Below are 13,870 nucleotides of genomic sequence, written 5' to 3' on the forward strand. Positions count from 1 at the left end.
GTTTGTTTGATTGTGCTAATCTATATCTATCTGGCATTTTTTTGAGAGGGAAAGGAAGTCAGGATATTCTTTTAACATTTCTTGTAGTCTCTGTTTGAAAACTATATTGAGTCTTCTTTTTGAAAAGGTAACTTTGGTTGGAAACTGCATTCTCGGTTGATACCTTAATCTTTCAGAGCTTTAAAAATACATATGGCATTGTTTACTGGTTTACAGTACTTCTGATAAAAAATCTGGAGTCATTTTTTTTTCAAAATCTTTCCCCCCAAATATTAGAACCTCTCTCCCTAATCCTCTTGGGTTGACTGTAAATTTCTCTACTTTTAGCAGTTACATTATTTTTTACCGTGTTGTGCTTTCCTTAGAGTTATTCACATTAGGGGTCACTACGTTTCTTTTTTATTTGGGGGGCGGGGCGCTTGAACTGGACTGGGTTGGAATGCTTTCTTTTTTGTTTGTTTTTTTAATCATTTTATTGGGGGCCTACCTCATGAACCCTTCATCACTCATACATTATTATTTTGTCATATATTACACTGTCTGACGTCTCCCCCCACCGTATTCTCTGCTGTTCCTCCCCCAGGGAGGAGGCTATACGTAGATTCTTGTACTCAGTTCCCCCTTTCTATCCCACATTCTCTCCACCCTCCAGGCATCTCCACTCTCAACACTGGTCCTGAAGGAGTCATCTGTCCTTGGATTCCATGTTTCCAGTTCCTACCTGTGCCTATGTACATCCTCTGGTCTAGTCAGATTTGTAAGGTAGAACTGAGATCATGATCGTTGGGGGAAGTATTTAAGAACTAGAGGAAAAGTTATTATGTTTCATCGTTGCTGCCCCACACCCTGCCTGGTTCATCTCCTCCCCACAACCATTCAGTAAGGGGGTGTCTGGTTGGCTACCATTGGGCTTTGAGTCTCCACTCTGCACTCACCCACATTTTCAATGATATGATTTTTTGTTCCTTGATGCTTGATACCTGCTCCCTTCGACAGCTCGTGGTCACACAGGTTGGTGTGTTTCTTCCATGTGGGCTTTGTTGCTTCTGAGCTAGATGGTCGCTTGTTTATCTTCAAGCCTTTAAGAACCCAGAAGCTATATCTTTTGATACGTTTCTTTAAAAATGTGAGTTTAATATTTTTAACCCATATGTACAATTGGATATGCAAAATTTAGCAATAAGTCTTCCTTTCTCACTATTTCCTCAGATTTCAGGCTCTGTTCTCCCTCCTCACCCCAGGATTCACTCTGTATGCCTCAATTTGTTGTTTTTACTGGAATATCTTCAAATCCATTCATCTTTTCTTTAGCAGCAACTAATCTTCTATGGCCATCTAGTAAAATTTTAAATGTAGATATTTTTTCCTAGCTTGAAGTATTTGGTTCCTTTTCAAGTCGCCCCTCGTCCCCGTCCTCATTAAGTTCTTTGTTTCCTTTAAATCCTTGAACATATTTATAATAGCTGTTTCAAAATCCTCATCTACTAACTCCATCACCTCTGCAATCTATGGATGTTTTTATTTCCTAATTTTCCTGTAAGTTATAAGTCACGTTTTACTGTTTCTTGTGTCGACTACTTTTTGAACGAAAGCCAGATATTATGAAAATTACAACAACAACAAAAGAAAATTATATTAATGAGTGTATGAAATACGTTGCTTTCCTTCAAAGTATGTTAAAGTTCATTTTGGCAGGCATTTACAATTCGCGTATACCAGGTTTGATCCTTTTGAGATTTCTTTTCAAGCTCACTTAGAGTGGATCTAGAGCAGTGATTCTCAAAAGCATAATTCACAGATTCCTGGAGTTCCTTAAGTCTGAGGTTGCACCCAAGCAATGAGAGGCAAACTGCTTGCACCTTAGCACAAATGAAAGTTGCGGTACTAAACTAAACTAGCACCCACTGCATTGTTTCCTTCACCAGCACATATTCACATAAAAAACCAAAAATGTCACTTAAAAAATTTTTATTGGGGGATCATACAGTTCTTAACACAATCCATACATACATCTAATGTTTCCAACACATTTGTACATTTGTTGCCATCATCATGTTCAAAACATTTTCTTTCTGCTTGCGCCCTAGGTATTAGCTCCTCATATTTTCTTTCCCTCTCCCACCCTTCTTCCCTCATGAACCCTCTATAATTTTTTCATGTCTTAGACTGACCGATGTCTGCCTTCACCCCCACTTTTTTGTTGGCGTCCTAATGAGAGGAGGTTATATGTAGATCATTGTATTAGTATGGGTACTTTAGAGAAACAAATCCACAGAAACTTGTGTGTAAGAGTTTTATATAAAGGTTAAGTGCACATCAAGAAAACATCCCAACCCAGTGCTGACCAAGTCCTCAAGTCCAATATTAACCCATTAATCCATTTGTCCAACACCAATCCACAAAGTCCTCCTCCATCTCACAAAACAGACAAGATGATGCCGACTACAGGAGGAAAGGTGACTCAGTGAATGTGTAAACATCTCAGCGCTGGCAGGGGTCTCCACACAGCTGCTCCAGCGCCCGGGGCTGCATCGGGTTAGGTCCATGAGACTTCTCCTCAGGCATGTCTTGCAGGAAGTGAGCCTTGCCAGCTAAAGCAGGGAACTGGCTAAGGAAGCTGCATCCTAGTCCGACCATCACAAAGCAAGAGATCTGAGAACTAGAAAGGCGAGGCTCACCAAGTCATTTATTCCTCCCCCCTTCAACCGCACATGTATTTATCGGCCAGGCTGACAGAGTAAACTAACTACCTCATCATTATGATCGGTTCTCCCTTTCTACCCCCACCGTCCCCTTACCCTCCTGGTATTGATACTCTCATTATTGGTCCTGAGGGGTTTATCTGTCCTTGATTCCCTGTGTTTCCAGCTCTTATCTGTACCAGTGTACATCCTCTGGTCGAGCCTAATTTGTAAGGTAGAATTGGAGTCATGATTGCAGGGGTACGGACAACAGAAATGTGGGTGACGGGAGACATTGGTCAGTGTGAGACATGGAAAATAATAATTTATTAATTATCAAGGGTTCATGAAAGGGAGGGGGAGGGAGAGGGAGAGGGGGAGGGAGGAGAAAAAAATGAGGAGTTGATACCAAGGGCTCAAGCAGAAAGAAAATGTTTTGAGAATGATGATGACAACAAATGTACAAATGAGTAGAGGGTGAGTGGTTTGAAAAGAGGAACTGATTACAAAGATCTACATGTGACCCCCTCCCTGGGGGACAGACAACAGAGAAGGGGGTGAAGGGAGATGCCGGATAGGGAAAGATATGACAAAATAATAATCTATAAATTATAAAGGGCTCATGAGGGAGGGGGGAGCGGGGAGGGAGGGGGGAAAAAGAGGACCTGATGCATAGGGCTTAAGTGGAGAGCAAATGCTTTGAAAATGATTAGGGCAAAGAATGTACAGATGTGCTTTATACAATTGATGTATGTATATGTATGGATTGTGATAAGAGTTGTATGAGCCCCTAATAAAATGTTTTTTAAAAAAGATAGCAGAAAATAACAAAACTAGGACAAATATTAAATGGGGCAAATGCGTAAATTAAAACGGGCTAAACTTTAACCTAACTATATCTGTATCAATCCACTTTCCAGTGCACTGTTTGATAGCAAGCCTAGTCACATCTCTAATCATTGGCCAGAGGAGGCCTTGCAAATGGATTTGGGGTTTTGATTGTTATCCAAGCCTTATACAATCTGGGCACTCAGAATTAAACTGTAATACTGTTCCCTCAAAAAAACAAACACACACAAAAAAACCAAATGTGCTTGATACAATGGAGGCATATATGCATTGTGAAAAGAGCTACATGAGTCCCCAAATAAAATGATTAAAAAATTTTTCCCATGAGACCAGTGGTAATATATTTTTAAAATAATTTTATTGGGGGCTCATACAAATCTTATCACTATGCATACATACATCCATTGTGTCAAGCACATATGTACATTTATTGCCATCATCATTCCCAAAACATTTGCCTTCCACTTGAGCCCTTCATATCAGCTCCTCATTCTCCCCCCCCCCATGAATCCTGCACAATTCATAAATTGTTATTTTGTCATATGCTACACTGTCCAACGTCTCCCTCTGCCCTGTGCCCTCTTCTCTGTTGTCCATCCCGCAGGAAGGAGGCTATAAGTAGATTCTTGTAATCAGTTTCCCCTTTCTATCCCACATTCCCTCCACCCTCCAGGCATCGCCACTCTCACCACTGGTCCTGAAGGAGTCATCTGTCCTGGATTCCCCGTGTTTCCAGTTGGACCAATGGACATCCTCTGGTCTAGCCAGATTTTCAAGGTAGAATTGGGATCATGATAGTGGGGGGGAGGAAGTATTTAACAACTAGAGGAAAGTTATATGTTTCTTCGTTGCTAACCTGCACCCTGACTGGCTGATCTCCTCCCCACAACCCTTCAGTAAGGGGGTGTTCGATTGGCTGCCGATGGGCTTTGAGTCTCCACTCTGCACTCACACATTTACAATGATATGATTTTTTGTTCCTTGATACCTGGTCCCTTTGACAGCTCGGTCACACAGGCTGGTGGTGTGTTTCTTCCATGTGGGCTTTGTTGCTTCTGAACCAGATGGTCACTTGTTTATCTTCGAGCCTCCAAGACCCCAGATGCTATATCTTTTGACAGCCGGGAACCATTAGCTGTCTTCACCACGTTTGCTTATGCACATGTTTATCTTCATTGATCGTGACCAGTGGTAATATTAACAAGCTTGATTTATTAATATTATATTGTGCAGCATTTGATTTAAATACATAACTATAGTCATGAGCCAAATAATAGTCATTCAGGCAACATCTGACCACATATATGTCTGTGATCCCCTAAGATTAGAATACCGTTCAGAAATCCTAATTGGAGAACAGGACATAGTGAATTCAACAACTTCCTGCAAGCAATGTTAAGTTATTTCCTGTCTGATATACAAAACAATTATGCTGTCAAAAGTATAATAGCAAAGGGGAGAGAATGGCGACCAGATAGGACTCATCTGTCCAGAGCTCCTGCTGCCGGACCAGAAAATTGGGAGGTAAGGCAAAGGAAATGGGGAGGTGGAGTCCCGAAATTAGAACTAGGGTACCAGGGTTTCTCCTGAACCCCTTTTTGTGTGGGATTTCCAGTCACAAAGCAAACCAAGAACGCTTTAAAGCGCTCTAGCTTTGGCAAGCCTGCAGGCGTCGGCCGTGCCCTTGCGGGGAGAAGCGAATTCTGCAGGCAGACGCCCGAGAGAGGACAGAATCCCAGATACAAGGGGAACCCCACTCCTGAGTGCTCCGCGTGGTTGGCTGCCTTGAGCTCAAGGCCAGGGGTGTGGTGGCGAGTAGCCATAATTTAGAGTAGAAGGAAAAATAAATTATTACCTTAGGAAGATCACAGTGTGGGAGAAAATACGCAGAAAGTCAGGAGTGCAGGGAGCAAATTTAATCCCAATTGGCCGAAAAGGGAACAACCCCCCCTAGTAATCTGGATCTCCCCCTCTGGGGGTCAGCCTGACAGCCCCCAAATCAGAGCACATCACAAGAGGATAATAGCAGAGCATATATGTCTTGGTAATAATAAAGACAGATATTGCTGGCTTATGTATTAACTATATTGTATTTTCTATATTTAAAAAAGAGTTTCATATTATAACATATGCCTCAACTCACAGGCACAAACATCCAAGCTTGTGTATCATGTGTATCTTGAGTGCTGTAGTACTTAATTTTGGTTTTTTTCTTACAAAAATATTACCATGAAGTGCATCAGGGCTCCCAAATACAGCAAAGCCAGTATTAGTGATAGCAATACCACACTACAGGAGCAGTCTCTATTTGAAAGTGAATAAAGGGTTACTAAACAACAGGAAGGTGAAAAATTAGTGACTCTTCCCTCCTCTTCTTCCTCCTCCTCACAATTCAGACACACAGTACTTGACAACCATGACGATCCTCAAAATCAAAGAAAACATTCTGCAAGCTATTAAAAAACGTGTTCCAATGAAAGCTAGAAGGCTAATAAAAATGCAAGAGGGACATTGTTGTTACAGACAAGTTGTTAATGATGTGGACTGGGGATAGAACACAAAGGCGAATCTCGCTCAGCATGCTGGTAATCAATGCACACACGACTGTATATTCCAAGTAATTAATTTCTAGTAAAAGAAAAACTTACATTCAAATAGTAAGATATTGCGATGGATTTCTAATACAGAATACAAATATTATATTATACAAATAATCTTCAGACATGATCTTTCTCAACTTTTAAGGTAGTTATCAAATAATAGCATTTATAGTTATCTACAGTTTTTAAAATATCCTTCCTTTTTCCAATTGCTTATCTGTTTGATGCTATATTTTCATCAAGTATTTTACATACTTGAATAGAATTAATATACTAAATAGACTGGAGACCAAATACAAGAATTTAACTGTCATATATAGCTAGATCTTGAAGAGTGCAAAAATGTAAAACAATGCCATATTTTAAATAAAAATTTCATTTAAAATAAATGTTGCATATAATTATTTTGAAAGCTTATGTACCATATAATAAATTATTGATTTGTTTTTCATGTTAATAAAAAATGTGGGGAATACTACCTTAAGATTTCTCTACTAATTGTCTCAAATTTTAACAAAGTTTTTCCCTCTAGCTGAAGAAAATTCAATCGTCTCTTAGCCCTGCCTATGAGATTCAAGAAATTCTTCTTCTTACTCTACATGTACAAAATATTACTTAGAAAACTATTTGAGAAGACCTGGATTCCGTGTGCTTTTTCCCCTGTAACTCTCTTTTGTCTAGGACTCTGCCCTCTACACTCCAGTCATCTCAGTCTCACCGCACTCTGAGGTCTTTTCTACATCTCGGAAAGATTGTTGGGATCTGCTTGAGTTCCTTTTTCCTGTACTGCAGTCCCAACATTTCTTCGTAGCAAATATCAAGGGCAACAGCAGGACTTTTCTGTCCCTCTCTCTGAAGTCTTCACTACCTGGAAGTATCTAGAAATAGTTCTTTCATATATTTTTCCCATTTTCTATGTGCTTACAGAAGGAAAGGAAATACCATGCCATTTATTCCTTCAAGGGCAGATGTGGTAGTTACTATAACTTATATAATTCATACAAAGGTACAATGTTTTCTCAGATAAAATCGTCTCAGAAAAATTAGCCAGTGAACGATATGGCTCATAAAAAACTTATTCCCCATCAATGAGACACATTAACTCTGTTTAATGAGAAAATGTCTACCTTTACACTAAAAATTAAAGTGTTTTCCACTCACAGGGTTGTATATTAACATGAACCATTTCACCTAACAATTTTCTAGATTAATCTGGATGTACTCTGCTGTTTTGAGTAATTATGACCTTTAAAACTTTCCATATTTTAGTTTTAAATAAAGTTTTAAAAAGAAAAAAAGCCTACTGTAAACATTAGTCAGCAAATACTCTTGATGAATTTTGGAAAGAATTGGCACAAGGTCATTCTGCTAAGTCTGATAAAACTCCAATCAACTGAAAATAGATTTTGAATAGTTGGTTTTAGTTTTCTTCAGACAACAATATTAAACAACATTGTCTAGAGTTTACTACTATTTTCAAAGTCATTTGGAAGGGCTTATGATTGAAATTTATAGTATTAATAGATTGCAATTATTTCCTTCCACAGAGAGACGTGTAGTGAAAATTTTGATTTGGGGGCTGTACTAATATATTCCAAGAGAACTGTTGCATGAATAAAAATCATCATTTAAATTCTAGCACAAAGTACCGTATATACTGAAGTATAAGCTGATCCAAATATCAGCAGAGGCACCTAATTTTACCATAAAAACCTGCATAAAAATGTGCTGAGAATCTCAGCTTATTCACAAGTATATACAATAAGTATTAATGACCCAAATTAAGATCCCTTTCTAAGGCTAATATTCCATACTAATATTTTTCTCTTAAGCTAAGAAAATAATTCCCATTAAAAATGCCTGTTCCTATTTTTAAATGTTAACACAAGATGGCGCCAAAAAGCCAAACTTGCCTCTGAAAAACATGAGCTCTCCATCTCAAAATGCAGAAACAATAAAGAAATCAAGCCTATTATAAAGAATAAACAAAATGTACAATATCTCATCTGATTTTCCGTGAGCACACTTCTCAAAACTGGACTTCTAGCCTCTGTCCAATAACATTCTTTGTGATATAAAAAATATTTTATTGTTCTTATTTTCAAAATTTTAAGTTACCCGTTCCTACAAATATTTCATTTTTAAGCAATGAAAGTTGTTATTCTGAGGTAAATAGGTTAAGATTCTACATGAAAAGGAGCAATTTGGAATTTTAGTGTTGGAAAGGGCCCAACCAAGAAGACATTAAAAATCACTCGTTTTGCTTAAGGGAGACATAGAGTTTATTTCATAGTGGTGAACAACTTGGAGAGGGATATCAATATTGGTTACACAACACGAAAAGTATAACCAATGGCACTGAATTATACATGTAAAATTTGTTAAATGGGAGACTGTTGTGTTGTGTATATTTTCACCACAATTGAAAAAATACACGAATAACTAGGAGTAGAAGGAAGAAAATGTTTGAAAATAGATTGTGGCAATTTTGGCACAACTCATTTGATATGACTAAACCACTGAACCATATGATAAGTGGATGAAGTAGTAATGAAACTGTATAAAAAATAAGGGGGAAAAACCCACTTGGATATGATTTACCAAGGACAAGAATTAGTTTAATAACAAAAAGAACACTGTTCCTGAATATTAATCCACTGGTTTTCTCTGTATATCGTTTTGAGTTTACAGATACATATCAATTTATATTTCAAACGATCATTGACAAAACACCTAATAATTCTCAACAGGATCATAACTGTGAATTTTTTTTCTTTTTTTTTTTCAGGGGAGAGCGCGAACGCAGTCCCCCACTACCACAAATTATGCAGTCGAGTTTCCCACATTTGGGGAAATCGCAGGGGTCAGCACATCTGGAGTGCAATGGACAAGCCTCGCCCTGGGAAAACCACCTTCGTGATCATGGTATCTCCCCTGCCAGGTAAGTATAACTGTGAATTTTTAAGAAACAAATTTTTCTTTGTTTTTGTTTTGTTGGGGAGGGGAGGGTTAAGCTCTAAAAAAATAAAGAATTCCAGGATTTCTATTCATTCTACACAAGATTATTTTACAGTGTGTCATTGAGTGCAACTGAATTTAATTTATACCCAACAACGCACACAAACTTTCTTTTACTAATCCCTATCAACAGTCTGTAGAAGGTTGATGCACGTGTCTAGGTGATTAAAGGAAAAATGTTTTTCCTTGAAAATAATAATGATCCCTTAGCATTGGAAGGAATCTAAAGATAGTTACTAGAGGAGTGACCTTTTCCTCTTACAAAATCATTTATGTGCACTTGCCAATTCAGTGTTCTTCATATGCACTATTCCATATTGATTACATCCACTCTGCTCCAAACATCACCAATAATCACTGTCAAATTTCCCATGATGACAAATAGTAACTCACTGCTTCCTAATTCATGATTCTCCTGTTCTCCTTCCCACCCCTGGTCACCACTAATCAATGGCCTCTTTTCCTACTACTGCTATCTCACATAAGTCAGATCATACACTATCTGTCCTTTTGTAACTTCAAATGCTTGGTATAATGTTTTCAGTTTTTATCCATGTAGTGAGTGGCATGTATCAGAACTGTTGTTCTTCTTAACTGCGTAATACTCCACTGAATGTTACATACCACATTTGATTATTCATTCATCTGTTGAGATGCATATAGGCTGTTCCCCTTTTTGGCTATTGTGAGCTGTGCTGCAATAAATATTGGCGAACATATGTAAATTGTACACCATGTTCCATGTCTCTCGGGTATATATTTAGGAGAGGAACTGCAGAGCACTGTTAAAGCAAGCACTGGATCATTAACTGCAAGAGTGGTTATAAAAATACACAAGCTGCTGCTCCACAGGAGCAGTTTGCTCCTGTAATCGTTTACAAATCCTCAGAAATCCTATGCAGGGTCACTAGAAGTTGGAATTGACTCAATAGTGGTGAGTTTGGGTGATAATTCAGTCTCAGGATGAAGCTGCTCAACCCCAGCTGCTCTATAAGAGAAAGATTAGTCTCTATGTTCCTATAAAGATTTACCTTCTCAGAAGCCCTATAGAGAGTTGCTCAGTCAGAATTGACTTCATGGCTAGGGGGGTGGTTTTGTTTTCTTCATAGTTCTATATTTACCCCTTTGAAAAATAGCTACTCTTTTCCACAGTGGCTGTACTGTACCACTTTGCATTCCCACTAGGAATGGTTATTGTTTTGGGGTGCTGTCAAGTCACTTCCAACTAATAATGGCACAGATGGAAGAGGAAGAAGATGACAACACTGCTTGGTCCTCCACCATCCTAACAATTACCTGTGACCCCATTGTTATAGCCACTGTGTCCATCCATTTCATGGAGGGTCTTCCTCTTCTACTTTACCAAGCATGACGTCCTTTTCCAGGGACTGCTCTGATGATAAAGTACCCAATCCTATAGAACATTCTGGCTACATTTATTCCAATACTTGTTGGTTCTTCTGGTAATTCATGGTATTTTTAATATTTTCCACCAGCACTAGAGTTCAAATTCTTCCTTGGTCTTCCTTATTTAATGTCTACTTTTAAGTGCATACAGGAAGTTGACAATATCAGAGTTTAGGATGCAGGGTCAAAGAGACATCCTTGCTGTTAAACACTCTAAAGCGGTCTTATGCAGAAGATTTGCACAATCCAATACATCCTTTTATTTCTTCGCCGCTATTTCTTGACTGTTGTTTCTATGAGTATTGATTAAGGATCCACGCAAAAGTAAATCCATGGTAATGTCCATCATTTCTCCATTTAACGTGATGTTACCAACTTGTCCAGTTGTGAGGATTTTCGTTTTCTTTAGAGTGAGTTGTAATCTAAACCAAAGATTGCAATCTTTTATTTCAATCAGCAACTGCTTCAAGTCCTCCACAATTTCAGCAAGGTATCTGCACATCAACTATTGTTAAGAAGTCTTCCTCCAATATGATACTGCATTCTTCTTTATATATTCCAGCTTCTCTCCATGTTCTCTTCAAAGGACTGCATGTTCGTCTATATACTAAGTCCACATGAGCCCAATGAAGTCTTCTGGAATTCTTCTCAAGGCTAACCATAGCTTTTCAGGCTAACCCACAGAGTCAAATACCTTTGTATATTTGCATAATCAATAAAACACAGGTTAACATCTTCCTGGTATTTTCTGCTTTCAACCAAAATCCATCTAATGTCAGCATTGATAGCCATTTCTCCTGCTATGCAAGTCTTCTTCTGAATCTGGCTTACCTTTCTGAGAGCTCCCTGTCAATGTACAGCTTTAACTTAAAAAAAATTATCTTGGGCAAAACTTTACCTCCATGCAGTATGTATGATATTGTTCAATAATTTCCACATTCGGCTGGGTCACCTTTCTTTGGAATGGGTAAAAATATTGCTCTCATCTGTTTGCCAGGTAGCTGTCTACCAAATTTCTTGACATAGATGAGTGACTTTCAGTGGTTCGTCTGCTTTTTAAAATTATTTCAATTATTTCAAATTCTACCAATTTCTGGTGCCTTGTTTGGGCTAATGGGTTCAGTACAGCTTGGACTTCTTGATATTGTACTGTTGATTCTCATCATATGCTACCTCTTGAAAAGAATGTATACAAACCAGTTATTTTTTGTACAGTGACCTTTTGTCATCTTTTTTGATGCTTCTTGAATCATTCAATTTTTGTTCATAAAATTATTACTGAACGCAAACAATTTAAAAATCACAAGAGAAATCAACTTGCACACAAAAAATTAATAACCTTAGGAAATATGAATATTTGTGACGGTTGAGTTGCTCTGGGGAAGCAAAAAAGAGGGAGGCCTAGACAAGACGGACGGACACAGTGGCTGCAGGAATGAGCTCAAACATAAGAATAATTGAGGGGTATGCAGGACCAGGCTATGCACGGAGTCACTAGAGTCAGAACCAACTTGATGGCACTTAACCAAAAAGTATGGATATATGTGTGTGTGTGTGTGTGTGTGTGTGTGTGTGTGTGTGTCTTTCCATTTATCTTGATGTTACCCATTGGTCCAGTTGTTAAGAATTTTGTTTTCTTTATATTATTTATAATTCATACTGAAAGCTTAATCGCTTATTGTCATAAGCAAGTGCTTCAAGTCTTCCCCACTTTCAGCACACAAGGTAGTGTCATCTGCTTCTCACAGGCCTAAGCCTTCCTCCTCCAATCCTTATGCCACATTCTTCTTCATACACAATCTAGATTCTCTGATTATTTTCTCAGCATACAGTTTGAATAAATATTGTGAGAAGACATACACTGATGCACAAATTTCCTGATTATAAAGCATGCAGTATTCCCTTGTTCGGTTTGCACAACTGCCTCTTGATCTATGCACAGGTTCCTCATGAGCACAATGAAGTGTTCTAGAATTCTCATTCTTCTCAACACTAGCCAATGTGTTATGACAGACACAATCCAATGCTTTTACATAGTCAATAAAGTACAGGTAAAACATCTTCCTCCTATTCCCTGCTTTAAGCCAAAATCCAGTCTAAACCTCTGACAGTTGCCTCTGAATGTACTGCTACAACTGTAATGAGCTGATCTTCAGCAAAATTTTTCTTGCATGTCTTATCAATGATATTGTTCTGTAATCTGAGTATTCTGTTGGGTCACATTTCTTTGGAATGGGTATAAATACAGAGCTCTTCTAGTTAGTTGGCCAGGTAGCAATCTTCGAAATCTCCTGGCATAGACCAGTGAATGTTCCCAGTATTTCATAAGCTTGTTGAAACATTTTAATTCCTGTTTCATCAACTCCTGGAACCTTGTTTTTTGGCTAATGCTTTCAGTACAGTTTGAACTTTCTTCCTTCAGTACCACTGGTTATTGATTATACACCACCATTTAAAATGAATCACTATTGACTATTTTTTGTACAGTGACTCTGTGTATGTTTTCCTCCATCTTTTGCTGCTTCCTGGGGCATTCAATATTTTGCTCATAGCATCTTTGAAGATTGCAACACAATGCTTCAGTTTTTCCTTTATTTCTTTCAGTGAGAGATACACTGACCAGGTTCTTATTTGGGGAAGGGGTCTAACTCTAGGTCACTGCACATTTCTTTATATTATTTTATTTTGTCTTCTCAAGATACTCTTTGAAATTTTCTGTTCATTCCTTTGAGTTTATTTTTTCCATTTGCCTAAGCTGCTCCACCATTAAGACCAAGTACGCGTATGTGTATGTTCATGTGTCGAAGCACTCCAGTAGCACAGGGTTAAGCTACCATCCTCAAAGTCAACAGTCTGAAACCAGCAATTCCTCTGCAAGAGCAAGACACAGCTTTTTCCTCCTATAAAGAGTCAACAATCTCAGAACCCCACAGGAAAGTTCTGCTGCCCCATATGGTTGTTATAAGTTAGAATTAACTTGAGAGTGAGTAAGTGATATATTTATAAATTCATCTCAAGAAAATGGCTCACAGCTGTACTTTGGGGCATCTCCTTATTCATGAGTTGCAGAAGTTGACCAATCAAGAAGCAGGAAGAAAAAGCAGGAAGCCCACAGGTTGAGGGATTCCGAAGCAAATTAATCCAAGGTTAGCAGGTAAGGTTAGTGGCTGGAGAGTGTAATGCATCTACGGTCTGTAGATCAGATAGGTCAGATGGCTCCCAGGGTCAGCAGGCAATATGGTGGGCTGTTGGCTCAAGTTAAAAGAACTGGAGGTTGTCAGAGATACCTAAACGAGCAAGAAGCAAATAAGCGCT

General features: G+C 38.4%; 1 protein-coding gene and 1 non-coding gene across 2 annotated transcripts in view; both read right to left on the minus strand.

Annotated features, from left to right (window-relative positions):
* Window positions 1-13,870, minus strand: part of FAF1 (Fas associated factor 1) — a 504,460-nt gene that overhangs the window by 331,889 nt on the left and 158,701 nt on the right. The window lies entirely within an intron of this gene.
* On the minus strand, window positions 8,916-9,079 carry LOC142437689 (U1 spliceosomal RNA). The gene has a single exon (XR_012782222.1). It is a non-coding gene; the product is annotated as a U1 spliceosomal RNA (small nuclear RNA).

The sequence above is a fragment of the Tenrec ecaudatus genome, chromosome 1, assembly GCF_050624435.1.
Source record: "Tenrec ecaudatus isolate mTenEca1 chromosome 1, mTenEca1.hap1, whole genome shotgun sequence".
Lineage (NCBI taxonomy): Eukaryota > Metazoa > Chordata > Mammalia > Afrosoricida > Tenrecidae > Tenrec > Tenrec ecaudatus.